Genomic DNA, 26,873 nt, shown 5'->3' with positions numbered 1-26,873 from the left:
ACTGTCACCGGCGTGCAGGGCGCGCGTCCAGCTCGCGTGCGAACGGCTCGTTCTTTTTCCGGAGGCCGTTTCATTCGCTAACGACGACTGCGACACTTGGTGGCCGTTTTTACGCGTGCTTTGCGCGTCGGGCCATTGTGCGGTGCCGGTCGCGACTGTGGAGCCCGTATCGCGTTAGCAGTCGGCCGGCGGCGATGACACAGAAATGTGACGCGCCTATTACTCAGCAGAGCGGTTGCGTGATGATCTTTAGCAGACCAGGCACTCAGCGCGGTGAGGGCGTCACGCGGTCTGCCTGAGAACGCGCCGGCACCTGTGGCGGCGCCGCATGCATGTGCGCAATCATAGAGGCAGCGTGAAGTTCGTCATTGGATTTTAACTTAATCAAGCAGCTGCGAGCTTCTGCGCTTCTCAATAATATGAATAATGGCGTTTGATGCTCACTCGATTCAATCAATCTGACTAATCAGACATGTGGCGGTAGACTGAGTCAACCTTGCATGGTGTACCAGCATGCAGGTACTGGAGCGATTCAGCAGTCGGACAGGCTCTCCAGTCGACCGACCGGACATGCCGACTGTTGGCTGGTTGCTGACCGCAGACTGCAGATACACCATCTCCAGACGGAGTGGACGCCACCGACCTGCCCCCACTTGGCCCAGCCTGGTCTCGGGCCGCCGGCGTCTGTCTCGCCGCTCTCACGTGCCGGCAGCCCGCAGCGGGGGCGGGCCTCCCCAGCGTCGCTCGGTTCGCCAGAAACCCTGAGCACGCGCAGCGGCCCTGAAATGCGTCACAGCCGCGGTCTGCACAAAACGCCAGCCGTCGGCCTGTGGCGAATGTCTCATCGTTGTGTGTGATTAGCAACTGCGCCATAAGCGCTGTTTAGAGGCCGCCAGTACTACTGCAAAAGACCAACTTTGATGCAAGTAGAGATTCCTAACGGAAAACTTAATTAGCATCTTTCCGCTTTGGTATACCAGCTATGCGTCACGATGAAGTCGATATCAGTCTCTGGATCGACCATTGCGCTGTGGCTACCCCTCCATCGCGTCGCACCCAGCGTCGTCGCGTCTTAGCCTCCGCCAGGGTCGCATGTGAGCGCGGGGTGGTGCGGCGTCGCGTGCCGTCTGTGAACGCCCTGTGAGGGCGCCGGGCTGTGTACTGTGTAGCCCTCCGTCCGCCGGTGAACCGCCAGTCGCCGCCCGCAAGACACAGCGCCGCACGCCACTGGCCTGTAAACAAGTGAAAGGAAGAATTGGCGTCTCGTGGCACGCTAGTCGCCGCCGGTGCCAAGGTGTCGCTGCTACGATTGGTGCGACACGGTATTGCTGCTCGCTATTCTGTACAGGCAGTGCTAATTAGCAATGGTTCTGTCTCACTGCATCAAATGATTCCGGCCTCTAGATTTCGTGATGGGAGCAGTAGCAGCCGCTAAGCGGTGAACAACCACTTGGCAACGTGGCTTGGACAAACAGATGGATCTGAAGAGGTCGGTGGAGCGGCTGAGACAGCGCTATCGCCCTGCGTCAGCTAATGCCAATGACAGGAGGACCCTCAGCGGGAACGCCGGCGGCCTCTTTTAGCTTCGAGACGAACCCGAGAGACCGATTAGCTCCGTCTGTGACATGTCACTGCGGTTCGGTCCGGTAAGAAGAGCAGCCGGAGGGAATGCCATGGCAGTCGGGGGCGACAGTAAAACGAACACTTCAACAGACAGTGCCTAGTATTTGCTCCAGCAGTGACTGGCCGAGTGCAGCGATATCCTTTTCTTGCCAACGGCCTCTCCAAACGGCACCGGGCGCCCAGCTGTTGTCAAGCTGCCGAACAATAGCCAGTCTTGTCACTGAGTGCATAGTGCACTGTACGCTGTGTACAGACCACGCCGTCGGGACGCGTGGTGCACAAAGTCCACCCAACGTCCGTGTCGCCGCTGTCCGTGTCTGTCAGTCACGCTGTCCGTCTCGCGATAGAGCTGCTCCGCTGTTACACACGTGCCTGCGTTGGATCTAGACGTGTCTCGGCGAAGCTTTTCAGTCCACTCACTCATCACTCACTCATCCGCACCCGGGTGACGCTGTGCAAGTTATATTGGACAAAGGTGATACTATAAGTTGGCTCCGTGGTGTGGTGACAAATCTGAAAAACGACCGTAAAACTGATATCTGCCATTCTTGTAAACCATATATGATCGCTTCATATCTTTTTTACGGCTGGGATAGCTGTGGCGGTCTATACGAGCAGTTGGTTACTGCCGCTCCCATAATAACCTCTTTTATTGATCGCCCGTCTGATCCGACGGCGAATAGATCCATCTGTGATAATCACGCTATGATTGAGCCTCTAAGCCGAAATGTTATTTTGAGCCGACTTATCGAGCTAAGTAAGTCAGCTAAGCGTCCTACGTCAATCATATTCCAGGGCCATACGAGGCATTTATCCTGCCCCAACTGCCTCATTACTCGTACCGTGACACCCGGCTTTTATTCTGGCATCTGTCGCCATCCCTTGCCTGATACAAATGCACCCGTTCCTAATTGGCGCTTCTTAGCTCATTCGATTGCACAATTTCTGCATTGCGGTCTTCCTATGTTCAGCCGGTAATTCGCCGGCAGTAATCGTCCCTTCACGACGTTCACCGCACAGCGTGGGGCGCCTTCACCGGGAGGGCGGGGTCGGCTAACCTGGGGTCACGGGTCAACGCGGCAGCCGCTCAGTGTGTCTCAGGGGGCCACAGGTCGCTGCTGAGGCCCGCGGCCGCGCCCAGTTGCGACAGTGGCTGAGACCGGCGCACTGCGACACTGGCTGCCACCTCTGCGACCCAGTGGCACCGGCGCCGACCCGCCGCTGCCGGTCGGTGTCTCGCACCCGGTCGCCGCCCGTGGCTGTGGTGAAGGGACGTCGCTGCGCCTCCTCGGCGCTGAGAGGCCACCCGCCGAGGCGGTGACTCACCACACGCGTGTGGCCGCCCCTGGAACCACCACGCGCACTCGGCGTCTTCCGGACCGCCTCCGAGGCGTTGATCCTCCCGCAGACCAAACGCAGCGTGCCGGAACGCAGCGCCGCCCGCGCAGACCCACCATCAGGGGTGTGGGACGCGGGGCGGAAGGAGTGGCGAGCGGCCGTGACGCCGCTGCCGCCCGTCACTGGTGGCCCAACAGGCGGCGTTATGGACGGCCAGTCAATAGCCGGCGGGCGTCATTACACATTTGCCGTGCTTTCTACGGCGGTGTTTGTCGTGGTGGCCGTCTGGACGATGCAGGCTGCACCGGCGAGCGGCACCTGCTGCTGGCCAGAGCTGGGGGCCCGATGATTGATGATGTCTGGGGCGCTGTTAGATTACTGCAATAGGCTGCTTGATCTAGAGTGAATAACGTCCCTGTTATCCTGAGGCGATTTTGCCTTTCGATAAATTTAATCTCTGAATTCATGTTAGGCTCTGGTAGTCATATCTGATTTTAATCCGCAATCAATGGTGCGGATTTGTGTAAGCGACATCATTTCAATGCAGTGGGGTAATCAAATGTATTTCACGCTGTGACCCAGGAGTGCCGTGGTGCTGCGGTCGGGCGCTTTGTCTGCACTAGGGTGGCGAAAGGCGGTGTGACCGGGCGCGGCGCCGGGTCCTGCGACCCCTGTCGAAAGCGGCGCGCCTTGCCAGCGGTCGGGCGAGCGTGACACGGCCTCCGCGCTCCGTTGCTCGCTCTGAGAAAGGCCGAACAGCCGCTCCGGACCACCGCTGGTTCTGGGGCTGGGCGGAGCCGTACGGTGGCGAGTTTGTGGCCAAACCGCAGCCCTCTGGGCGCGGCCGGTCGAACGGGCCAGTGACTAACTCACGGTGACTGGCACCGGCTCTCTGTGTTGGTTTATAGCCGAGCGACCCCACCTTGACCGTCCTCCGAGCGGCCGGCGGCGCACCTCGCCGTGCAGGTGTGCTCTGATCACACACCAGATATGCCGCCGCCGCGCCGGCCTTGCCCGAGTTGTTGGTGCGCGCGCCTGACTGCGCCAGTTTGGTCGCACGTGCGTCACCCACGCGCCGCGCGCTCGGTCAGATCTTGTGACACACCCACGCTGGCCGCGCGGCACGGTTGGTGCCGTGTAAACGTGTTCCGCGGCCGGCCTTGTCCTGGCCGCTGCGGTGTGCGCCGTTCGAACACGGACAGCTGCTGCGCGGCTCGCAGCTGCGGCCTGCGGCTGCGACCCTCCCCGGCGCCCGCGGGCTGCGGCCGTTCACAGTCGCAAAGTGCCCGAAACACACCCTGGGTGTGTTGGCGCGGTGAATAGCCCGACCCGCTAATGTCTCTTGGTCACGTTATAGTGCATCGTTAAGCGCTGTGTAATGATTTATGAGTGGCGTGATGCCGAAATTAAGTGCTGCCGCACGGAAACTGCAATCCGGCTCTGTTGTATTTTTGTGTAGAGTTTCATCCTCATGTACTATGCATGTAAATGGTCATAGCCCCTCGCCTCAAATGGCAGACACATTTACGCTAATGGCGGCTGGTCCGCCATCACCAGCCCTGCCCGGCCGTCCGGCCGCCGCTGGTTCAACGTCCTGCAGCTGTGACCCTGGGGCAGGTTTGGACGGACATCACGCAGAGCCGAGCTGTGCGGCCTCGGCTGACAGGTGCACTAATTGCGCTGATAATGGAGCGTCGCCGCCCCGCCCAGCTGCGTCAGAATCGCCGTCAGACGACACTCCTGGCGCGCCGCGATAGAGATGTGATTGCATACTTGATTCGAAGTTCCAGGTCTGAACTGAGCCCATTGCGACAGCAGGAGGCACAAAGTTTCAAACACCAAAAGTTTTACACTAAACGAGGTGCCTACGTCCATAGCTTGATCAGATTTGGGAAGTTGCCGACGCCTCTCGGCCTGATTCAACTCTATCTAACTTGGTTGGCATTGCCAGCGTCGACATCGCTCATGGGGCAGCTTTGTCTCGCAGCTGGGGTGCGGACGGTATCAGGGACCCACCTGCCAGGATCAGTCGGCAGGCTGCCGCACCGGCCCAAGGCCGCAGCGCGTCCGTCTGCCCTGCCGGTCACCGGCTATGCCGGGACGCGCCGGCGGCAGTGTCACGACGTAGGCTGTGACCAACGTCTGCAACTCCGCGATAGCCCCCCCCCCCTTACGGCCACATTGGCTACTGACATAAGGCTGACGAGCGTGGGTCCCGTGTACGCGGCCCTAAACCCAACAACTCCTGTGGTGCAGGAGAAAAATGTTATTTTGTGTTGGTTCTAACAAGGACATAGGACAAGTCGGTTACGGTTTGGTGCCCATCTCGCACGATGTCATGTCGAGGGCTCGTTTGCTCGTAGGAGCATGTTCGCGACTGTCACGCGTGACTATCCTGGGTGGTAGTAGGCAGGACAGCTCGGGTGGCAACAAGCCGGACAGAACAACCTGGAGGTGGTCGGATGGTCTTAGGAGCGGAGTGCTTTTTGGGCCGGGCTGGACGATTGGGTCTTCTAGGCGCCTCTGAAGCACAGCCCATGTGATATTCAAATATCCAGGGTTGTTGACTAGCTGAAACTGAAGCCAACCTAACAGCCAGCGCTGACCGAGCAAAGCGATCTGAGTTACGTCCATCGCAGAACTGAGTAGTAAGAATGCTTTTCCAGGCTCTCCTGTGGAATGTGTGGATGACCATTGACCATAGCCAGTTTGCGACGGTATCTTGTCATGCAACGGAGTAAAATCTTGGAGCTCGTTTACAAGTGTACATTACCTTCTTCAAAAAGTTACCGTCATTTGTTGAACGAATAACGATTATATTGTCATCGAATCAGAGTAGACCTAATTCACAACGGCTGTCTAAAACGGATTGTGTTCTCTCCAGCACGGTCGAGAAATTAACATTCCATCACGGTGAAGAATCATTTTTGTAGAGCTTAGTATGTGATAGAATGGTTGGCATGATCGGCCGTTGCCATTCGGTCGGCGTTTGATATGTTCTGGCCGGCATTCCGTCTGGCGGACTGTGTTGGAAAGGGCGCCACTTAGGCGTTGTCCATCGGATATCCATTACACCCTACTGGGGCGTGGCTGCTGGCGGTGACGGGCCGGGCGGCCGGGACACCAATATCACTGAAAGTGGCTCTCCTGTTTCGTCCTATATTGGCCATGATACGCTCGTTCTTTTCTGGTCTGTCCAATCGAGGCGGCCGCGTTGCGATCAGATTGTAGCTGAGCTGGGGCGCAGAGCCGTCGGGAGATCGGCTCAGGAGGGGAGCTCCACCCTTTCCATCAGACAGGACCGGTCCCACGCTCCGTCTGGAGCTCTGCCTTGGTGACTGGGACACCACCCGTCCTAAGAGATGGTATGAAAATAAAATGCCCCAAATCATTTGCATTCGTTTGCTCGATTTATTTTGATAAATGCAATTGTGAAAATGTTGGTCAATCTCCAAGCATATTTTTTCGCTTTTGATGGATACGGTGCCCAAGTACGTTTGACACATTGAACTAACAGTGAGTGCAAAGTTATTGTCCGTTCTTTCACTGGTCCCAGGCGTCCTCTCTTGTACCCTGAGAGAGCTGTCCGGACCAGTACGTCGGTCGGATCCGACGGCCACAGCCGTCCTGCAGCCGGGGCCTATCCATTCACCTTTCAGCGAAGTCCGTCCGGACACCGGGTGCCTCCACTCCACAGGTGTCACGGCCCGGCTCGAATCTACCGCACGTTATGTGCAGCTGGTGGGTAAGCGTGCGCTGTGCGTGCAGAGCGGCAGTCGGACGCGGCCGGCTGCGGCCCGGGACGGCGTTTTTGCACGGTGTCCGCCCGCCGCTCGGACGGCCGCTCCGGTTTTTGCTGGCCGGCCGGCGTCCCGGGCCGCGCGCCGGGCTGCTGAGAGTGAGATGCGACGACCGGCGCCGGCCCGGGTCGATATACCTGTGACGCTGTCACTGCTGCCGCGACAGCGCGCCCTGCTGCTGCTGCTGCAATCGCTCCTGACGGGGTAGTTTGCCGCACCGGACAGAGGATGCCGCGGACCGTACCTCGGGTAACGAACGTCACGGCCGTTGACCATGCACCCATCGCTCTAATGTCGGCAGTAAACAGGCCCATGTCCGCCGCAGTTCCCAGAAACATATGAGCAGCGAGGAGGCTTCGTCCCAGGGCGGCACGATGCGCAGCGGGCTGCGAGAGCACGCCGCGCCGTGCGGTGTCACGACCGATTTCAGTTTCGTTGGAGCGCAGAGCGACCGACGAGAGCGAGAGCCGCTCGCCCGGCGAACCGGCCCGCCCCCGGTCGGTCACCCAGACGGCGGTGGAAAGTGACAGCAGCCTCAGACCTCTCCGGGTATTGTGTGCGGCTGGAAGGATGAATTTATTCGAAAACTAGGCTATTGTTTGGGAACGTTCGTTGTGCTGCCTCAATAAGACTCGAAACTACAACATTTGATGTCATTTTGTGCTCCTGTCTTGCCAGGCGCGGTCAGGCACGCCCCAGTGAACAGGTGAGGACTCCGGCTCCTGCCATGTCATAAGAGCGTGAAGCTGCCCGTTGGCACCGTCAGTGAGCCAGTCGCTGAGCCAAGCTGAACGGAGTCGGCCGAGCGCTTCGTAAACAGGAAGACTGAGGAGCTGTAACTGGCTCGGTCCGCCCACCACCAAGGACACCTGTCGGCGGCGACAGGTCGGTCGCTCAAAGGCACACTGTCGCGATCGCCCGCCTGCGGCGGATCTCCATCTTTTCCCATCATTCAGGACATGAAATAGGGTATCAGCTGATGCGGTGCTCTTTAACTCTGAGCTGCCGCGTTTGAATCACAGTAACCTTAGGCTGCCTATGCCTGTATTATCCCAACCATTCGTCTCTCTTCTGATCGTCTAACTAGGCATTCCGACGAATCGGTCCCGACCTCTAAACCACCGAGCCGGCCGCCACGCTTCAGCTGGCCCCCGGAGAAACCGTTGCGCGCGCTCCGCTCTGGTTGGCGCTGCCGAGGAGCGTGGCCAGGTCACGTGGCCGCCGGCCGCTGACCGAGGGAGCCTTTCACTGGCGCGCGCCGATCTCCATCTCCATACAATGGAGCGCGCGCCACCGCACCTGGTCGACGCGCACGTTAGGGATCACTCGCTGAAACGCCGGGTCACCAGCGATGTCACCGGTCTGTGATACCATGCGTGGGATGGACCTCTCAGTGGAGAGCTTCTCCGCCGGCGGGCTCTGTCGAGATGGGCCACCCGGATGGGTATGAGGTGGGCTGGACGGATCAGTCTCGTTCGGTATTGACAGCGACCGCCGGCGCGATGACTGACTGACGCAGCTGTCCGTTCTGGTAGCCGGGCACGGCGGGTGTTTGGTCAGCAGCGGGGACGGTTCCCAGCGCGGTTCACGACGTCCTGTCACGGTTCCGTCGCACAGTCCCACAGTGGCGCCGCTCCGTGACCGTGGCAGTGGTCGGACAGGCCCGGGAGTGGCCCACCTCCGCTCCCGTCAGTCCAAGCTTGTTCTCAGCGTGGTTAGAGGCACGGAATGATCGTCGATAATAGGTGTGCTTAGTAATGATCATCACGAGCCTGGGGAGGCATTTACCATCGGAAGTGTTTAGTTTGAAATGATTTCCGGTGGTTGCTTTCTCACGGGTAATCAATACCGCTGAAGTACCGCATAGGATTTGACCAGAGCGCCTCGGGAACCTTTAATGCTGTTGTTTTTCAACATGGACTTAAATGGCCCCGATGTTTAGCTGCACGATTTGGCATTTTAGAGTGCCTCTGCGGCGGGACTACGGCCGTTGGCAGGCTCACACAGTTTCGGAAACAGATCCGGCCGGGCCGTAACGGCCATTTTACGAGCCATTGGTACGGATAAATCAGCCGTATTGCAGTTTCGACCCCGGCCGCCTCCGGGAATGGCTGGCCGCGGCGACCGATCGCTGCCGCAGGCCACAAATCGCGCGCCGCGCTGTCTCGCCCTCCCGACCAGCATGCGTTCCGCGCTCTCTGGTGGGAGGCTCGCTGCAGGCCGGGACACTGAGGGCATGATGAGGCCAGTATGATTGCTGGACACGAGCTGGCCTATCGTTCGATGGCTAGAAGAACTCTGTTCGAGAGCTGTTAAATTACCTGGTCACATGCCACTGAGAGGATGTCTGGCCACGAGCGGTCACACTCGATAAAATGCAATCATCTTTCATCTCTGGCGGAGGCATCGATGAAATTGGGTGCAAGCCGGACGGTTAAAGCCTAGGATCTGTCGGTCGAAGTGTAGATTACCCATGTGTCCAGGGTTGTGGAAAAGTATGTTTCTTGTGAGGAAATTGGGATAAGATGGGAATTGGGTACATATCCAACGTTACCTATGGTAACGTTGAAAACCACTGCTAAGTGATAATGTTCCAACCAATAAGTGCTATCGTTTTTGTGGAACCTACAATGCGCCCTGTAAATAAAAAGCATCGTTTCCAAAAGATTTGGTGCGTGCTGGCGGTCAGTGGAACAGGTAGGGGGTCGTCTCATTCGGTCAGGCCAGTACCTGTGTCAGCAGTGTGAGGTCAGCGGTCCGGCCGAGCCAGGCACGGCGCTGCCCGTCTCAGTGGACGGCCGTCGGTCACGCCAGAGCCGCGCCGGTCCGCGCCCCGCTGCCGTCTCTGGCCAGACACCTGGGCACGCACCGGGCGGCGTCGGCTACAGCGCCGGCTCTGGGCGGCATCAGCAGTCCGAGAGCAGGAGGGGCGGACCGGCCGCGCAGGGGCGGCGCCGGTGGGCGTCTGGTGACTGTCTGTCAGCGCGGGGAGCCGGCTGACAGGTCTCGCCGCTACCTGGGCAGACCTGCCACCGCTGACACTGGGCGAAAGCAGAGCCGCTACTCTAAGGCTGGGAGATGATTTGAAAGTGAATATAAATGCGCTGATTGTAGTTTTTTTCGAATTTCATGATTGCTTACATCTATTTTAAGTCGTGCTTCTCCGGACTTTGATGTGCATTTAGCCAGCTGACAGTGACAGCTGATGACATTTCCATATGTATGACAATCCTCACGGAAGCCAACAGGATGCCAGGTTCAAATCAAGGCTTGCCTGGAAGTGTCCGCCGATGGCCTTGTCCGTTTGTCTGCTGTGGCACTCTGGACCGGGCCGGTGCAGAAACCGGTTCGCGCGCGCCGCTGCTGCCACCTGGTGGCCGCCGGTGGAACCAGTCGCAGCCGTCGTGTGATGGATGAGCCCTTCCCGGCGATGGACATGGCGTCGGCCGGCGACCGGACGCAGGCCAGGTCATCCCTGACCCCCGATCGGGGTGCGCCAGCGCCGCTCGGCTCTGCCCTGGCCCGGACCGCTCGGTGAAAACGCTCATGAATGCTGTATCACAGCAGATGGCGCATGATGGATGCGGCGACTGCGCCCGCGATAGCGGGGCCGGCCGGGAGAGGGGCTTGGTGCCGCGGTGTGGATTACTGCTGTTTCAGCGGCCCGGATCACCCGCCAGAGCCGGAATTCTGCCGACGGCGAGCCGACCAGCGGCGGGCGGCGCGTGACCCGGAGGCCGATGGCTGCTCTGGGCCCAATTCGGAACACGAGACGCCAAGGCCGCTGGAAAAGCCCTCCCAATATGGAGAAGTCTACAGGAAAATGGGCGCCAGCCCTGATGTAACACGCTCATTCAATGTCAGCTGGACGCGTATGTGGGGCACACATTGTGTGATGTAGTGTCCGGCGTGATGTAACCCGTCACCACTATTTGCGCTGCTCTGACGCAGTGGGGAAGGCAGAAGCTGGAGAGGCCGACGACTTATTGGGCCTTCCGGAGATGTGTTCGTTGGAGGATGGTGTTCTGAGCAAGTTAGTTTGCCTGATTTTCCACTCATAAGTTTTTCGTTATAACAACGGTCGAATGTCTGGTACATTCGCAGCATAAAAAGCTGGCGACGCGCAAGAAAATGAAATGCCACTAGATGGGCATAGGTCCGCCAGATATGCCCATCTGATGGATCCAAGTCACGGCCCATATATGTCTCTGGCTATCTAGTTATAAATACCCTTACTCATTTCACGTGACGGACTGTAGTTTTTGTAGCCGGCTGCCACGGAGCAAACGCCCGCAGGACTGGCCCGACCCGCGCCGTCCCCTGCTATGACAGGACCGGGTGCATTGGCTTCAGGGCCACCCGAGGGCATCCTCGCCAGTCCTGTGGGTCGCTGATTGCCGACCAATTGACGTAATGAGCACCGGCGCGAACCCGTTATCAGTCCCTGCCGGCGGCGACGCGACGGCATGGGTCGGGACGAGAGGGGGGAGAGACGTCCCCGACGCGGGTGCCAGGAGCTGGTGGGGTGGATGAAGGCCGCGAACTTCTGGGCTGTCGTGATGTCATTTGATGTGGAGGCTTCGACTGATTTCTCACAGACATGTAGCTTCTAGGAACAAGTTTAGGGACCTGAATCAGGAAAGTCGTACAAGGTAACGTGGAAAACTTTCATTACAATGAATTCGTCAGAAATGGCTTTCTCGGTCTAGTTCGGGCGAAAACAACAGTGAACGAACCAAAGCTTCACTTATGATTTTGAAACGATATCCGTGAATGAAAGTATAACGTATTATGGACATCACGGATGGAAGCTGATGTGGAGTATAAATTGACCCTCAGAATGCTCCCAGCGAGAGGTACGTCTCAGAGCCGCCTTTGCCGCGGCTCAGACGTGTGTTGGCGAGCGACGCCGCTACCACCTGTCAGCCGCCACCTGTCGCGGCCTGCCACCTCCAATCGGCGGCATCAGTCTCCATCTGTCGTCAGAACGTGACGTTCGGTGGCCGCCGAACCTCCAGGAGTGTCAGAGTTTAGCTTGTAATGCCTTTACACGTACCCGGAATGCGTCAATTTCGGTTGAACCCACTGCAGTGGCATGGCGGGTCGTTTTTTCGTTCTCCCAATCTCCCATAAACCGCAGAGTCCTGTGCAGAGCCTACCTTCCTCCAGCTCACGACGCGCCGCCGACTGAGCCAATTATCTATGTGCGTGGCGCCGGTTGTCTGTGGTCGGGTCTGCCCGTCCCCCAGCGATACGGTCCAACCTGTTGACGGTTTACCCGCTTCGACCATTAGCAGTAAGCGCACGCCGCCTCTCTGCGTAAACGCGACAACAAACAGTCGGCCGTCGGGGAGTGGGGCTGACCGGCGCCGCCACTGCCACCGGGCCGATTGTGGCGCAGTTAACGCGCCGGAAATGCCGCGCTTGTTACCTGGGGCGCGGCGCGGTTCGGTGCGGCCGTGCTTCATGGTCTGTGGCGAGCGGCAGTGCTGGATGGTAGGCGAGTTCCAGGCCAGGTGTGTTGGAGGCAGGCCAACGACGCTGTTCGCGGCTGCTGCAGGTGTCAAAACACGATCAAAGGGCGGGGCAGGCCTGTCCCGATTGGGTCTGGCTGGAATGGGCTATCTTGGAAGCTTATGGTGGCTTAAAACTGGGATAGATGGCAGACCACGGATTCCACGGATCAGGCAAAAATACTCGTTTGTTGGTAGACTTTCACCCTGCTCTCGCGAAATGATAAACTGCACGCAACTAATAAGTGCGTCTGATGGAATGGCGGCGCATAATTGTGGAAACAAGCCGCTCTAGAGCAGTCAGCACGGTCAGCCGATCTATTACAGACCGAACACTGGTCTGGGCTCGCCGGCACTCTGACGGCGGCCGACTCATTCGGCACGAATCACGACTCTGTTGTTTCGCCGGCCGGTGACGGTCCGCGCAGACCGGACCCGAGGAGCCCGGGCAGCGTCGTGCCGAGAGAAAACATCTCCGCCCTCAGCACGGCGTCCCGGTCGTCGATTAATCATACATTCCGAAGTGGCGAGAGACAGCGGCGGGACGCTAATTAAGTTAATGCCGTGTAATTCCCAGCGGGTGTTTGTTGCGATTCGATCGTGGCTATGTCGTTAGCGGAATGAAAGAAGCTCCCCGGGAGCCGACAAAAAAGGAGATGATATAAAATTGCGCTATTAATCACGGCCGCTCTGAAATGTCGGCACTGTTGTTATTTCTTCGTAGAGAATGCCCAGGATAAATGTTTTATGGTCTGCAGGTGACATTCTTTTTTTTTCTTGGCTTTGCAATCTGTTGTAGTGACTTGTCTCGTTTCCTTTCACCATGACTGTCTTTTATATTTTTTATCTCTCCTGCCTTGAGATGTTTCGTCTCGCAGACCATTTGTGAAGACTTCATCAAGACTTTGTTTGGAGTTGACTTGGCGAAGATGAGGTGATAACCATCTAGCGACTCCATTATTTCCTTTCCAAATCCATCACGATACCATCAATGACGTGGGGGAGCGCCAGCGCCACCGACTCTATGAGATGATTAATAACCTTTTGTACCTTCTCCGTTCGACATCGCACGTTCTCACTTGTATTGTTGGTGGCACATCGATCAGTACCGTCTCTGGCGAAGGAGCGTCCCTTTCCACTCAGCCGCGGCTGGTAGCGTGTCTGGCCGACATCGACGCTAACCAGTTTGCGAAACTGTCTCCCGGAGCAGCGCGGGGTCGCCGGTCGGGTCAGGCTGAGCTGAGGTGAGCGCGTCACGACCGCCGCCTTTCCCGTCGGGCGTCTACCATGGCGCGGCGCCGCCTGCGTGACCGGGGTTGTGCGATTGAGACCGGGCGGATACCCGTTGTGCCGGCACTGACAGCTGACATGGACCCGCACCGTTTCTCCGGCGTCTCGCCGCGCCACTGCACGTGCGAGGCCGAGGCGGCCGGTGGGCGGGGTGGGGCGACCGGAGAACAAAGGTCATCGGTGCAGTGTGCCACGACGGAGATTGTATCAGCGAGGCGCTGATCTCCGTTCAGACAGCCTGGGATGGCGGCAGATCGCGCTGTCCTTCCAGAAAGTGCCCTTGTCATTGGACTGATATGCTGATCAGGCGCAGATCTGTGTCCAGATCTGTACGGCTGTTTAGTTTTTGGAATTTCAACAACCGGCTAAGCCATCTGGAACATATCGGGACATGTGGATATTTACATTCCAAGGCAAGCAGGCTAGAATCAAACACAAGCAGGCGAATATGTTTAGGTCACTCACCCCGTGATAAAATGAGAAGAAAAAGAGTATGTATTTCCGGAGTGTTTCTTGAAGCTGCGAGATAAATCATATGAAACGTATTAGGCATTAGGTTTCTGGTTTCATTTCATAACCAATTCAGCTTGTCTGACGCATGATTCCGGGGCTTGGAGTTTACCCATACTAGTCGCCCGCATATTCATTGTGCCTTCCCGGTGAGGAGCCATTGGCGTAGCAAACCGGTGACAAAGGACCTCACTTTCTGCGCCATAACCGTCTCCCACTCGGAGCGGTAGTCAGGTGCGACAGTCACCGTCGCCACTGCCGAACGCGCCTGCCATACGGGCACCAGGCGATACAAGCCCGTGAACGGAATAATTCATGTGTCGCACCGCCAGTTCAGTGGCGACGTGGTGTGCCAGTGCCTGGCGAGCGCACTGGCGGCGTGGCCCGCTGCGCTGGTGAGTCGCCCCTGTGTGACGGACGGTCGGCCGAGGAAGATTCGGCCAGGAAACGGGCTCATGTGGAGGAATGCGATGATGCCCGCTCCGTGGGCCGTTTTCCTTGTAGGGGGCGTCACTGGATAGGCAAAAGACCGCTCATTTCATGTCCGGCGTACACAGCGAGCGGACAACTGTATGTAGGGCAGCCGGGAAGACGAGCGGGGCCGACTACACGCTGCTAACGTTACCGGAAAACATACTCTGTCATCCACTCAGTCATAAATCAACATTTGCAATGACAATGCATTACCGCCTTCGCTTCTAGCTGTTTAATATTGCATTTCTGTGATAAATTCACGTTCGCCCAGCGATTGCGTTGCCCATCGATCGGTCGGTGCGCTCCGCACCGGGATCTGGCTTGTATCGGAGCCCAGCCCGGCGACCCACGTGTGTGCTCCGCTCGCCACGCGCTGCCGAGGCTGGTGACCGTGCGACCCCGTCGGCGCCGCGTGCGGCCGGCTCGGTGTGGTGGGCGGCGGCGAAAGGGGAGAGCGGGGAGCGGCCGGCTGCTGCGGCGGCGGCGATACGTGATCCACCGACAGGTGGGCCCGATGGACCGCGCTGTGGCTGCGGTCGGTGTAAGGAGCCAGAGTTCACTGCCACCGGTCGACTGGGAGAGGGTCGGACGGTGGGTGCCGCCGGTGTAGTGGGACAGAGCCGGCCTTGTCCGCCGCCGACAGTGCTCCACCGCCGCCACTGGCGCCGGAATCGGCCGCTGTTTACCCTGGCCGACCGTCCGTCTCTGTCGCCGTCGCTCGCGCCGGCTGTGATTGAGCCCCACACTACGTCTTTGTCGCCACTCTCACGCGACCGAGCCGAGCTCTTCAACCGCCAGAAGAGCCTCCGCTCATCCCTCCCTCGCCATCCCCTTTGTCCCATCTTCGATCTCCGTCTTTTCACTCTCAGACCGAGTACCTGCGCCACTCATCCCATTCATTCCAACACCTGCCTGGCTGGCGGCCGGCCGTGCCGCGTCAGAGGGAGCGGCCGAACGGTAAACCCTCAGCATCACCTGTCGGCTCGACCGCGGTGCACCAGCACCGGAGCATTATCCGCTGTCCGCGGCCGGACACGGCGGAAAACCGCGCGGCAATCCCTCCCCGACGGCGGATCGGAGAAGGGTAACCGTTACCGCGGCTGCGGGTTGTCTCGGCGGCTCTGCACTCGCCGGCAACTGCCGCCCGAGTTTGAACGAGTCCGGTCGCGCATGACTCGCCGGTCGCCTGATGGGGAGAGGAAGGCGCTCGGGCGCGGCGGGGCGTTTCGGCCTCGGACGTGATCGGGTGAGGCGGGGCGCGGCGCTCAGGGCAAATCTCGGGCCCCGGCAGAGAACGTGCCGCGCTGCCGCCCGCTGACGTCACTGGTGTGTGACGTGACGTCACCGGTGTGCGGAAGTGTGGCAGGCCTACCTCGCCGCCGGCCGGCTCGACCTTGCAAGGCAGGGTGGTGTGACCGTGCTGCCCTGCGCCGCCCACAGAAGTGCCGCCCCAGAGGGGCGTTAGCTCGGGGTAGCACTGCTCTGCTGAGGATTGTTTCACAGATAAATGAGCCCGTATGAACGCTGTGCGCGGTTCGCTGTGCAAATACGGACGGAGATTTTGCATGAGCTGATGACGCGATTTTAAAATGACTTGTCGGCTCTGCAATACGGCCTTGGATATTCCACATCCTGACATGCTTACACCCAATTCAGTAATGCTCTTTTTAATGTTTCTTCTATCTCATAAGCGGGCTGTCTTCGTGATGAAGACGTGCCGGTGCTGTGCCCAAGGCCGGGCGGCCGTCCGGCTGACTTGGGGCACCCGCCGGCCGCGCCACCCGCTCCTTTGAACCGGCGCCACGGGTGGCGGGCGTCCTGTCCGAGGCCGCGGGCTCTCGGCACCGGCAGAAAAACACTCCACGGGAGGTTCACCCAAGCGGACAAATTGGAACGAGGTGCGCGCTGCCGCGGCAGATCACTGGCAGCCGCCCTACGGCCTACGGGAGCCAGGGGTTAGTTCCCATTGCCTGCGCGGGTTTCCTCCAGCTGTGCAATATGAGATCACATCGTTCAGAAGATTGGACGTTTTGACGCGAGGCTGTTCATCAAAGTGCTTTTCTTCATTCTTTGTAATTAAACTGGCTTAGGAAGCGTTTCTTCAAAGCTTCTAAATTACTCGAAAGTTTGGCTGGCTGTTGGAGTTCAAAGAGAATGAAATCATCCAGCAGAAATGAAAGGACAAAAAAATGGTGGCTGGAGAATGGATGAAAATGATAGAGGATTTCGGAGCACCTAAATCATCATGACCACATATTTTGTGTGGCGTCAGTGGCAGTGCGACATTTGAACCGGAGGGTTATTGGCGCGGCTTATCTAAAAATTGTTCCGCCTTGACTATTGAATCATGTTTATTATTAGATCCATTTGCGTTTTGTGTCATGTTTCGCAATAGCGTTGCTCTTTTCTGAGAACTTCCCAACAGTCGCAGTTGACCGACGAGCCTCGTGTCTTGGCCGTGGCCGGCGCAGTCAGTGATACATATCAATTGACTACTGGCCACTGGAACCGTCAGCTGCTGGAACTGGGCACTGCCGGACAGCGCGGCCAGTGTGGTCTCCTGGCGGAATCACGCCTGAGTCACTCCCCAGCGGCGGTCCATCGGCCGCGGTGTGCGCCGAGGCGCCTCAGCTGCCTCGACTGCCCAAACGGCCAAACGGCCTCCTGTGGTACGGGCACAGTGCTGCCGATCGGACGGCGTCAGCGGCTCCTGGGGCCCTGCCCCTGGCCCGAGTGGGAGAGCCGCTCGCGTGAAGGGTCCAAACACGGCGGGCCGGCACCCCTCGGAATCGGACCGGCGCGGGACCCCGGCGCCCAACACGCGACGACCGATGGCGGCCGGCATGGCTGCGGAATGACGAGAAATCCATGATAACCTTGCAGGTGTGACGTCTTAAACCAGAATTATGGGACGATACAATCGCTATTTGTTTGCGGGCGAGTTATTGTTTTGGCTTTGTTCCCGGCGAACCATTTACAACGCCGATTATCGCACTCAGACTATGAATTATTTTTCCAGCTGCTTCACGTGGTGGAATAAGCATCCTTAAAGAGTCGAAACAGCGAACAGGCTTGGTGACAACATCAAGAACAAGCACGATATCGAATGATATCGTTCCTTACGATGTGTTATTGCTCTTATTTGGAGACGGTGTGGATTGCTTTAGTTCACGTCAGCGATTCACGTCGTATTGTCATTGCCTCTGCCGCCATCCTCCAAACGCTATTTCCACACCGTTTCCCGGATGCGGACGCCCATCCGAGATAGTTTGCCGGTTCACCGGCTCCCAGCTCCTTGACCCCGAAGTCACAGGGCGGCCTTGTGCCATCGGTGTCGTGACCCTGTGACCCACACGGGCGGCATTCGGCGAGCGCCGGCCGCCGCCCGAGCCATCTCTGCCTCCCACAACCGCCGGTCGAGCCGCCTTCGCCGCTGGCCGGCCGCCCGAGACCTTGCCGGTCGGACAAATATTTACATGGCGCCGTCGCTGGGCCGTCGGCCGGACCGCCGCCTATATACGGACCGCCGCCGGTTCTCGCTGGTCCTAAGGCGAACCAGTATTCACCGGCGCCGAGGACGTGTGCAGCGAGGTGCGGCATGGGGTCACTGGGCCTCAGAGCTCACCTCACTCACCCGGGGTACGCTTCTACGTCTGAAGGCAGGTGGTGATTGGTGTTTTGGTTTCACTGCCGTCAGCTTGTTATGAAGCATCGCTTACTGAGGTGTTTTATAGTGGAGGGATCATGGTATTTAACAGCTAACTTAGAATCTATTGTAATGAGAACCGTGTTTTTTACGACCAACCCTGACAAAGTGGAACGAATTCCTGGGTAAGGGAAGGGTGTCACCCACCCAGTGCGGCTCCCTGCTGATTTACCCTCGCCCCTGGATAGCCAATTACCTGCCGTGCGAGTGGAGGAGGGCTCAGTGTCCCTATTAGCGCCGGTTTGGGTCCATGTAGCCGCCGCTGTCCGAACCTGAGACGCGGCGACGCGCCGGCGCCGCTATCGGCCCGGACATTCAGCGGCCACCGCCCGACTCGCGGCCCGACCGCGCCGTCCGTCCGGCTGGGCCGACGGGCCATGTCACCGGCGCCAGCGGTTACCGCCGGCGCACCGTCGGGTCCAAGTAGTGCCGGACGGATGGGGCACACGGTGGATATGTCTGTGGTCATCAGCCGCCAGAGCGGGCTTCCCCACGAATACCTTAGAGATGTCGAGAGGCATTGCACAACGCCATGGAACGTCACAGGGGACTTCCGTCGTCAAGGTGTGAATCCGTAGAATGTCTTCCGTTGCATGCGAGTCGCGGCCGGAAGGAATGCAGCCTGGTGGCGACATCACCGGTCCGGCAGCGTCTGCCCGATGCAGGGAGTGCCGCCGCGCCAGCTCACCGGCCGCTGTGCTCGTCTCCGCGCGACTGGCCCTTCCGGCGGGGAAATCATGCATCACCGCGCGGTCATGTCTTTACCCTTCATTCCCATCGATCGGCCTTAGCCTTCTCCGATGTCAGTCTTCTCCTTTCTCAATAAGCCCTCATGACTTCTGAGGTTAGTCGGTGGCTAGGTCGCCCGGCGGCTGACCCAGTCAGCACACATTGGGCCAGTCAGCGCCGGCGGCGGCGGTGACGTCGGCCGGACAGCTCAGCCCTTCCGCTGAGCTGGAGCCGGTTATTGGGGCCGTGGGTTCCTGGACAGCGCGTGCCGACCGGGCGCGTCCCTGTCGGGCCCCGCTGCAGGAAATGCCGCCACTAGCACGTGGCTGTGACGGACCCGGAGCTGGGCACCACTCCGGTGCATCCCGTGATGGGGCGACGGTTGGGTGTCAACTGAACCAGAACATCATCCCTGTGATGGTTTGAAGGTGATTGACGGCGAACACTATGGATAGGATTGATTGGCTTACTGTGTCATCAATATAGGTACGCCTTCACAAGTCAGCGAGCGGTTCCCGCCACCGGCGTTGGGAGTAGTAAAATGCAGTAGTCCACGTCTTCGTTATGTAGCTGGAAGTTTGATACCGGTGGCCAACGTTCCTGGAGTTGGTGTTGGTATCAGCCTGCCGACCACCACAAGCGAACTACCGCTTCCCGTCGCGTACAGAATGCACTTGGTTTGCCGGCGCTAGCAGTCTGCCATAATACGAAGTTAACAAATGTTTATGGAACCTATCACAAAACCTTGACTGCAACAAAGCGCACGCTATGAAGAAAACAGCTCAAAAGAGCCGTCTGTATTCATCGAAAGCCTTTCCAGGTGGGGTGCAGGTCCAGGAACGGATTCCAATGTTGTGCAGGCATTTTTATTGTTCGGTTTCCTTTTCACCGCCGTCCGACCGATTCGCTCGAGCCACGCAGTGAGCTTTGCTACTGCTGGGCACGGATTGCGGGGGCCGGGGGCGCGGCCGACAAGTCAAAGTCGGCCCCAGCCCGGCCTAGGCCAATTGGAGGGGGCGTCATTATGTCTGCGGACTACGACCGTCCTTTTGTCGGCGGTGCTGCCTGCGTCTTGCCGTTGCGGCGGCCGCCGTGGAAGCCGGATAATCGTCCGTTGATGTGGCTAATCGTCGTCTGTATCGCTACCACAGTCAGCGTCACGGCGGTCACGGCACGTCGACGGTGGAAACCCCGATCAGCACCGCTACTACGCCGCCGCTGGGGCAGTTGGCGTGATATTTATACGGCAGTCTATTGTTTGCGCTCGTGGAAAGCGCTGGCCGGGCTTCGTCGAAGTGACAGAAAGTGGCTGACTGTATGCTAACGTATTGGTATCAGATATTTGATCATCCTACATTGTGTGGAAAATATCCGAGAGATTTACCCATGATATAAGGTTACAAATTCATATAACCGCCAACCGCAGACCACTATATATGGGTTATCTGCGTGTCAACATATGCATTGTGACAATCCTACTCAATCTGCCATCTTTTAAGCTGATGTGTCATGTAGTTTATTTTTAGACAGCGCAGATACAATACATAACACGACTTAGTACTCTCCACATCACGTCCTTCATAGCTCCATTAGATGTTGGATGCCAGTGCGACCTTATCAGGGAGGGAGAGCGGGCGGCTCTGGCTAAGCCCTCGTGAGGACGGCCAGTTAGATCCCCTGTCGACCGAGCTCGACGGTCGTCTCTGCGCCGTGAGGAGACGTGGCCCATGCTATCTTATCGGCGCCGATCGCACAGTGAGCTCTCTGGGCCCGGTGGGTGGATCGGCGGCGTCCCGGCCAGTCGGGGGCACCGGGGACCGCCGAACCTCGCATTATGGAGGCCCACCGGGGGGACGAACCTGTAGGTTCGGGGTTCAGAGACCTAGCGGCGCAGTGATGCCTATGGTTTCACAGCTCCTGGAGGCCCCGGTTCGGCCACCATAATGGGCATTGTCCGCCTGTCCCTGGTCCTCGCGCGCCGATCACTATCTATAGTACCGGCCCGACGACGACGTCGCCGCTGCCGGTGACAGTGGCACTGTGTCGTCTCCAGGTTGCGAGACATAAACAGCATTGACAGCACATTCCACCGCCCTGCTCCTCTTGTGCAACCAACGACAACGGCGGAGGCGATTCTGAAAAATGCGCCATGTCGACCCCCTGTTGTGGCGCAATGCGCCCATGGCGCGCACTGGGCGGTGTGGTCTGCTCTCGGTGCGATCAGTATCGGAGTCGGCAGTGGCGGCCTTTCACCGGTAATGATCGGCGCCCCGAGATACGGGAACATGTTTGCCGGCTGTCTCTCGGCGCCCCGAGATACGGGAACATGTTTGCCGGCTGTCTCTCGGCGCCCCGAGATACGGGAACATGTTTGCCGGCTGTCTGGCCAGACAGTAAAACCGCCTGGCGGCACGAGCCCAGTCCGTCGGAAGCGTGGAGCTCCACTCGGCGTGTGATGCGTGTCGAGCCCGAAAACGCGCTGAGTCACCTTCCTTTTCTCGTTCGTATTCTCTTGATACTCTTTTCAGGCCTCATTCTGTCCGCACTTCGGACCGAGTAGTGTTGCGCCGTTCATCGCCATCCTGTATCGATACTCGGTATTGTTTTTCACACTGTCAGAGTGATGGGTCGATTGTGTATTGCCTCTTCATCTCTGCCGGGTGCGCCTGTTGTGATTGATACCGAGACCCCCACGGCGCTCCCTATATGCCTCCAGCGGCGCCGGCTGTAAGTCACCGGACTATCGCGGTGGCCGGCGCCGTGCCATCGTTTAGGGGTCAGACCGGCCGTGAAATTGGCCGCGGTCCGTCCTGCGGGCGGTATCGGTTGACGTCTACTCTCCGGTGGCCGTCCCAAGGCACGGCGCTCTCCCATCAGTTCCGACTCCACGGAACTCCGTACTCCGTCGTCCCGGTCCCCCACGGACATCCGTATCTCGTATAATCAGTCATACTGCCGGACGGGGATCGGTCTCTTATCATTGCGCGGCTCCCTAGACGACGATATCCGCTACCTCGTCCATCCAGTCAGAGGCTGGCACTTTTACCCAACATAGCTAATCGTCGACCCGCTTTCTGGCGGTTAAAGCATGTTTCTCTACCGAAGCGGATTATATTTTGATCTCGTTATGGAATATACAATTTTACGTATCATTCCCCACTGCCCCCCAGTTGTGGTTTTCTTAGGTAAGACCAGCCGTTCTCGAGATCTGGAATCGGCACCCTGCACGTGCGCACGTGCAAAATGGGTCCCAACTAACTTTTGCACGGCACCCTATAACCGGCCCCTAACCATGTACCAAATTTGAGCGCCATCGGTCCAGCCGTTCTCGAGATTTGGAATCGACCCCTGCACGTGCGCACGTGCAGCAGCACCCCAACTCTGGCACATGGATATGCATTGCCTAGTTGGTGCCTACCTACATGCCAACTTTCAGGGCAATCGGCCAAGTAGTTACCGAGATGTTGCAACAATTACAAAAGTGACACCTCTTCGTTTTGCACGTGGCACGTGCATAAGGGGTCACCCACATACATCGGCAATAGTCCAATACTTGGTAGAAGGAATGAAGCTACCCTACAAAAATTACCGCGTGTAAATCGGTCAAGTGGTTGCTGAGATATAAGCCTCGCAAAAGCGTGACCACGGCCGGCCGGCCGGCAGGCCGGCCGGCCGCTCATACTCAGAAATTTCCGTTACTCTAACCCTCGCCCGCACATGGGGGGGGGGGTGGTTGCCACCCCCCCCCCAGGTAGTCTTTCTGCTCTGCACTCAACATATTTAGCGCTAGAACGCTGATTTTTCGTATAGCTGCTCCTCTATCCTTTCTTGATGTCCACTGAAAATTTCAAGTTTCTGTGATTTTTGGTTTCGGAGATATGACCTTGTTTTTCAGGTCATGTCATGACCCAAATGGCCAATTCTCAACATCTTGCGTTTGCCATGGGTCTTGCGAGCTTTTGACACCCTGATTTCGGCCTTTTTTGCCAGTATTACCTCCCACCTATCATGGAACATGTTGTTCGACGATGTACAGGGGTCAAGGTCAGGGTCAAGGTCAACCTAGGTCATCTAAGATAATTGCGTTTTAGGCAAGCTGAATTTACTTTTTTTGAATTTGTTTGACTGCATTTTTGGTAAAAGCTTCTCAGAGCATGATTTCATGTAATATGGACCCAAAAACAATCGGTGCACACATCAGTATACACACAGACACACACAGACATACAAACACATATAATTGACCTTGACCTAACTTGACCTGAAATGACCTCAGCCGCAAAATTCTGGTCGGGTAGTGTGACAAAGAGGTTCTAGCTGGCCTGGCACCAGAAAACAGCATCGTCATCGGTATTTGATAAGCAGCGCACTTGATATCCAACGGTGACCCAAAACAGCAACATTTTTTAGTTTGACCTGACCTGGAAGGTCAATGACTGACCTGAGAAGGTAAAACTGGGTATCATTGGATTCGTCTCTTCCCAAAGAATCTTTTTGGTCTTTACCGCTAAGCTCTATCTCCAACAGGAACGAAATGGCGCGGGGGGGTGGCAACCCCCCCATGTGCGTTCTAGGATGGGAAAATGGCATGTGCGGGCGAGGGCTAAGGAAAGACTACGCTCGCTTCGCTCGCTCCGTAACTAGCCCACACCGCTCTTCCCCCGCTGTACCTGAGGAGCTCGACGAGCCCCGCAGTGCCGTCCAGCCCGGGTCAGTCAGCAGCGGCTCCGGGGCGACCGACCGGTGTGTGGCCTTGACTGCCGGCCTCATCCGGCGACCGCTCTCCAATCTCCATCCACCGTCCCATCCCGCCTCTTCGCCTGTACTGAGGCGTGCACCTCCCGCACATCTCTGGGGCATGAGGCTCCAGCCCAAGCAGTCCGGATGCAGGTCACAACATGCATGGGCTATCTGAATCAGTGGCGTGCCGTAAAACAGGGCTCAGAGCGGCGCCACCTTTGTAGACACCGGCTCACCGGCCTTAGTGCCGACAGGCGGCCGTCCAGTCACTCAAACGTAGTCGGCGCCGCTCGTCACGGTCTGACGCCGGGCGGTGGCGGGTTGGGCTGTCAGTCAGCACTCAGCATTCGATCCACAGGAGCCGTTTGAGCCGTGTCGGCGGCCGGTTCGAGCGACTGCCGACCGGTTTTCGGGGAGTCGCTCCACCAGGACATCCGGTCGCGCCGCGAGCTGAGGACGCTCGCTCTCGAGACCAGCCGAGCCGAGCGGCTGCAGCGGCGCTCCCTGCTGGGATGTGCAGCTCGCTGCATGTGCTCAGCTAGGTTCAGTGTATTGAACCTCGCTCGCCCATCATCAATCCGAGCAGTGTAGCCCGTGGCCGCTGCGATGTCGGAGGGATGTTTATCTCTCGGTCGGTGACGCACCGCAGCGCCGCAGTGCCACCGAGCTGTCGCCTGGCGTCCTGTCTGGTCGGAGGGCGGTCGGTCGGGTCTGCGTGCGGCCGACGACCGTCCGTGACCCTCCCCCTCTCTGCCCCCTCCCGCTGCTCAGCGTCCGGACGAAAACCGGAACACGTGCGACCGCGACGGGGATCGGTAGACCGCCGTAGAGAGGCGCACTGCCACCATGCGTCTCCGAATTGAGTTGCTATGGCTGCTTTTGGACGTGGGAGCCGTATGAGGGCCGGTGTGCAACCGACGCCACCTTGCACGCTGACGGCACACCCCAAACAATTGGTGATAAATCAATCTCGCACGTCTTTTTCGCGCGCCTGTCTGATGCTGTTAGCGGTAGCTCCTCCCATGAGTCACGAGACCTGATGGCTGCGACCTTGAACAACCGGCGCTTTCTGCCTCCGTGCCGGCACGAAATCTAGTTTTCCTGGTCTGTGGCCGACCGCTGACGAGCTTCTCCTCTGTTACAGGTGCTGACGCCTGGCGGCCGACGCTGCGAACTACGCCCCGTGACCACGGCCGGCCAGCCGCGGCGCCCGCTGACGACGACCATATTTTAGTCATATTTGATACACGTGAACTCTTTCAAGTTGATTGTGATGTGTGATGCCCTCGGGAGGCCGGGACAGCTGTGGGCGAAACTTCCAGCCGCCGCGACCGCCGGTGCTGCCGTCCGCGTGTGCGTCCGACGTTTGAACTATATCACTTGTACTGCGCTCAAGCGCGTCGCGCCGCGACGGTTTTCAGAGAGCGAGATATCTGTTTTGTAATCGAGCGAGAGAGACTTTACGCTATGTGTTACGCCCGATTGAATCGTGTTTATGCCTGTGTATGTGTTTTGACCGTGTGTGCCCGAGGGCGGGTGGCCGGACGGACTGGCGCCGCCCGCCCCCGCTGCCATATTATGTGACACCGTGTGCTCGAGAGCCGGGCGGGCGGTGAGCCGCGGCTGCGGCCCGCTCCGCCCGGCTACAAGACTGTGATCCGCCGCTCTCCGCGCGCAATATGTGTCTGCTCAATGGGTGCGCGCGAGCCGCCCGCGACACTGCCGGCCACGGGTGGCGAACGGTCCGTGTTCCGTGAACTCTTTGTGTCCGCGGTCCTGTGTCCGTGATCCGTGGCCTGGTGTCCTCGGTCCAAGGTGCTACCCCGGGACACCGCGGAAGGCCGCGCGGATTTTGCACACGTTATTTTTGTACGCGGCCGTGGTGGCCGTACTGTTGCATGACCCGAAACATAGCCCTGTAGCGAGGATCGGCAATATACCGAGTGCCGCTGACTGACTGACTCGGGAGTTTGTCAATCGTGACGCCAGTGGTGGAAGCCGTGACGTCACAGACGGTACGCAGGTGACTGGGTCGCTCGGAAAGAACCCGTTCTTTTCTTCTCCGTAAATGAATCGGTGGCTCCTGGAGGCCACTGATGGGGCCGACAGACTAGCGGTGACGTCACAGGGTGCTACGGTTGCGCCACGATGCGGATTCTATTAGACTTTGTGAAGTACCTGACTGAGGCCCGTGTGATTCCGTCAGGGCCTCCACAATCAGCCGCGGGCGCAGAACTCTCGAGTGGATGAGTGACAACCACCGCGTCAGGCTGAGTGTGCGGGTGACGTCACTGGCCGCGTCATCTCGGACGAGTGACGTCACATAGCGAGAGCGACTAGCAGGAATATATTACGGGAGGCCCCGCCGGGTTTGAGGAATTTCTGATGGGAGGCGCTGGAGGGTGGGCCAGAGTCAGACTTCACGGTCACCAGATAGTCGAGCTCAGGTTGGATGGCGGCTGACGTAGGCATCGGGATCAGGATGGCCCTTAGGGGGAAGGGAGGAAAGGTTGTCGAATCCCAGCTGGCTCAGGGGACTGTAAGGGAGAGCTGTTGCCTGTTATAAGTGGATAAATGGAGTGTTCATGGACATTGGACAGGGTACTGCCAGATTCAGACAGAACATTGGCACATCGCTGCCGCCTTCATTTTCACTCTGATGCAGCAGGATAGCGACAATGGATCACCGTTCGATGCGATATGCAACTGCTCGAAGGGACCAGATAAGACCCGCGATGGATATCATGTCAGCGGAGCGTGAGAACCGTTCACCAGGTTTTGATTGGATTAAATGATGAAATCAGACGATTCGATAAGATAACTAGTTCGTAGGGTATGACGCCGACATAGGCACCCGGCAAGCGGTATCTCATCGTTCGATCACTCTTCACGAGGCTGAACCGAACCAAAGTCGCTAAAATTCAGCCATCCAAGTTCTAACCATCAATTACCTGCGACGTCGTCTAAAATCAGCGACATGCAATGGAGCCGTCTCGGACCCCCTCATAGCTCTCAGACGGCAACAGACGCGCCGTGGGCGGACTGGGTCATCGGGCGGCGCGTGGTCCCCAACCGATACGGTGCAGCATTGCACAACGTACCCCGTGAGACGTGAGTCACCCACGGGCACGCGCTGTGTCGCGCGGCAGA

The 26,873-nt window shown here is 58.3% G+C and overlaps 1 protein-coding gene across 1 annotated transcript in view; it reads right to left on the bottom strand.

Annotated features, from left to right (window-relative positions):
• The window catches only part of LOC122386696 (exocyst complex component 6B-like), a 118,371-nt gene that overhangs the window by 69,939 nt on the left and 21,559 nt on the right, over positions 1–26,873 (bottom strand). The gene's annotated exons all lie outside the window — the stretch shown is intronic.

The sequence above is a fragment of the Amphibalanus amphitrite genome, unplaced genomic scaffold (assembly GCF_019059575.1).
Source record: "Amphibalanus amphitrite isolate SeventyFive unplaced genomic scaffold, NRLGWU_Aamphi_draft 000259F_arrow, whole genome shotgun sequence".
Taxonomy (NCBI): domain Eukaryota; kingdom Metazoa; phylum Arthropoda; class Thecostraca; order Balanomorpha; family Balanidae; genus Amphibalanus; species Amphibalanus amphitrite.
The sequence above is the reverse complement of the archived record's forward strand: the minus strand, read 5'-3'. Positions and strand labels throughout refer to the sequence as shown.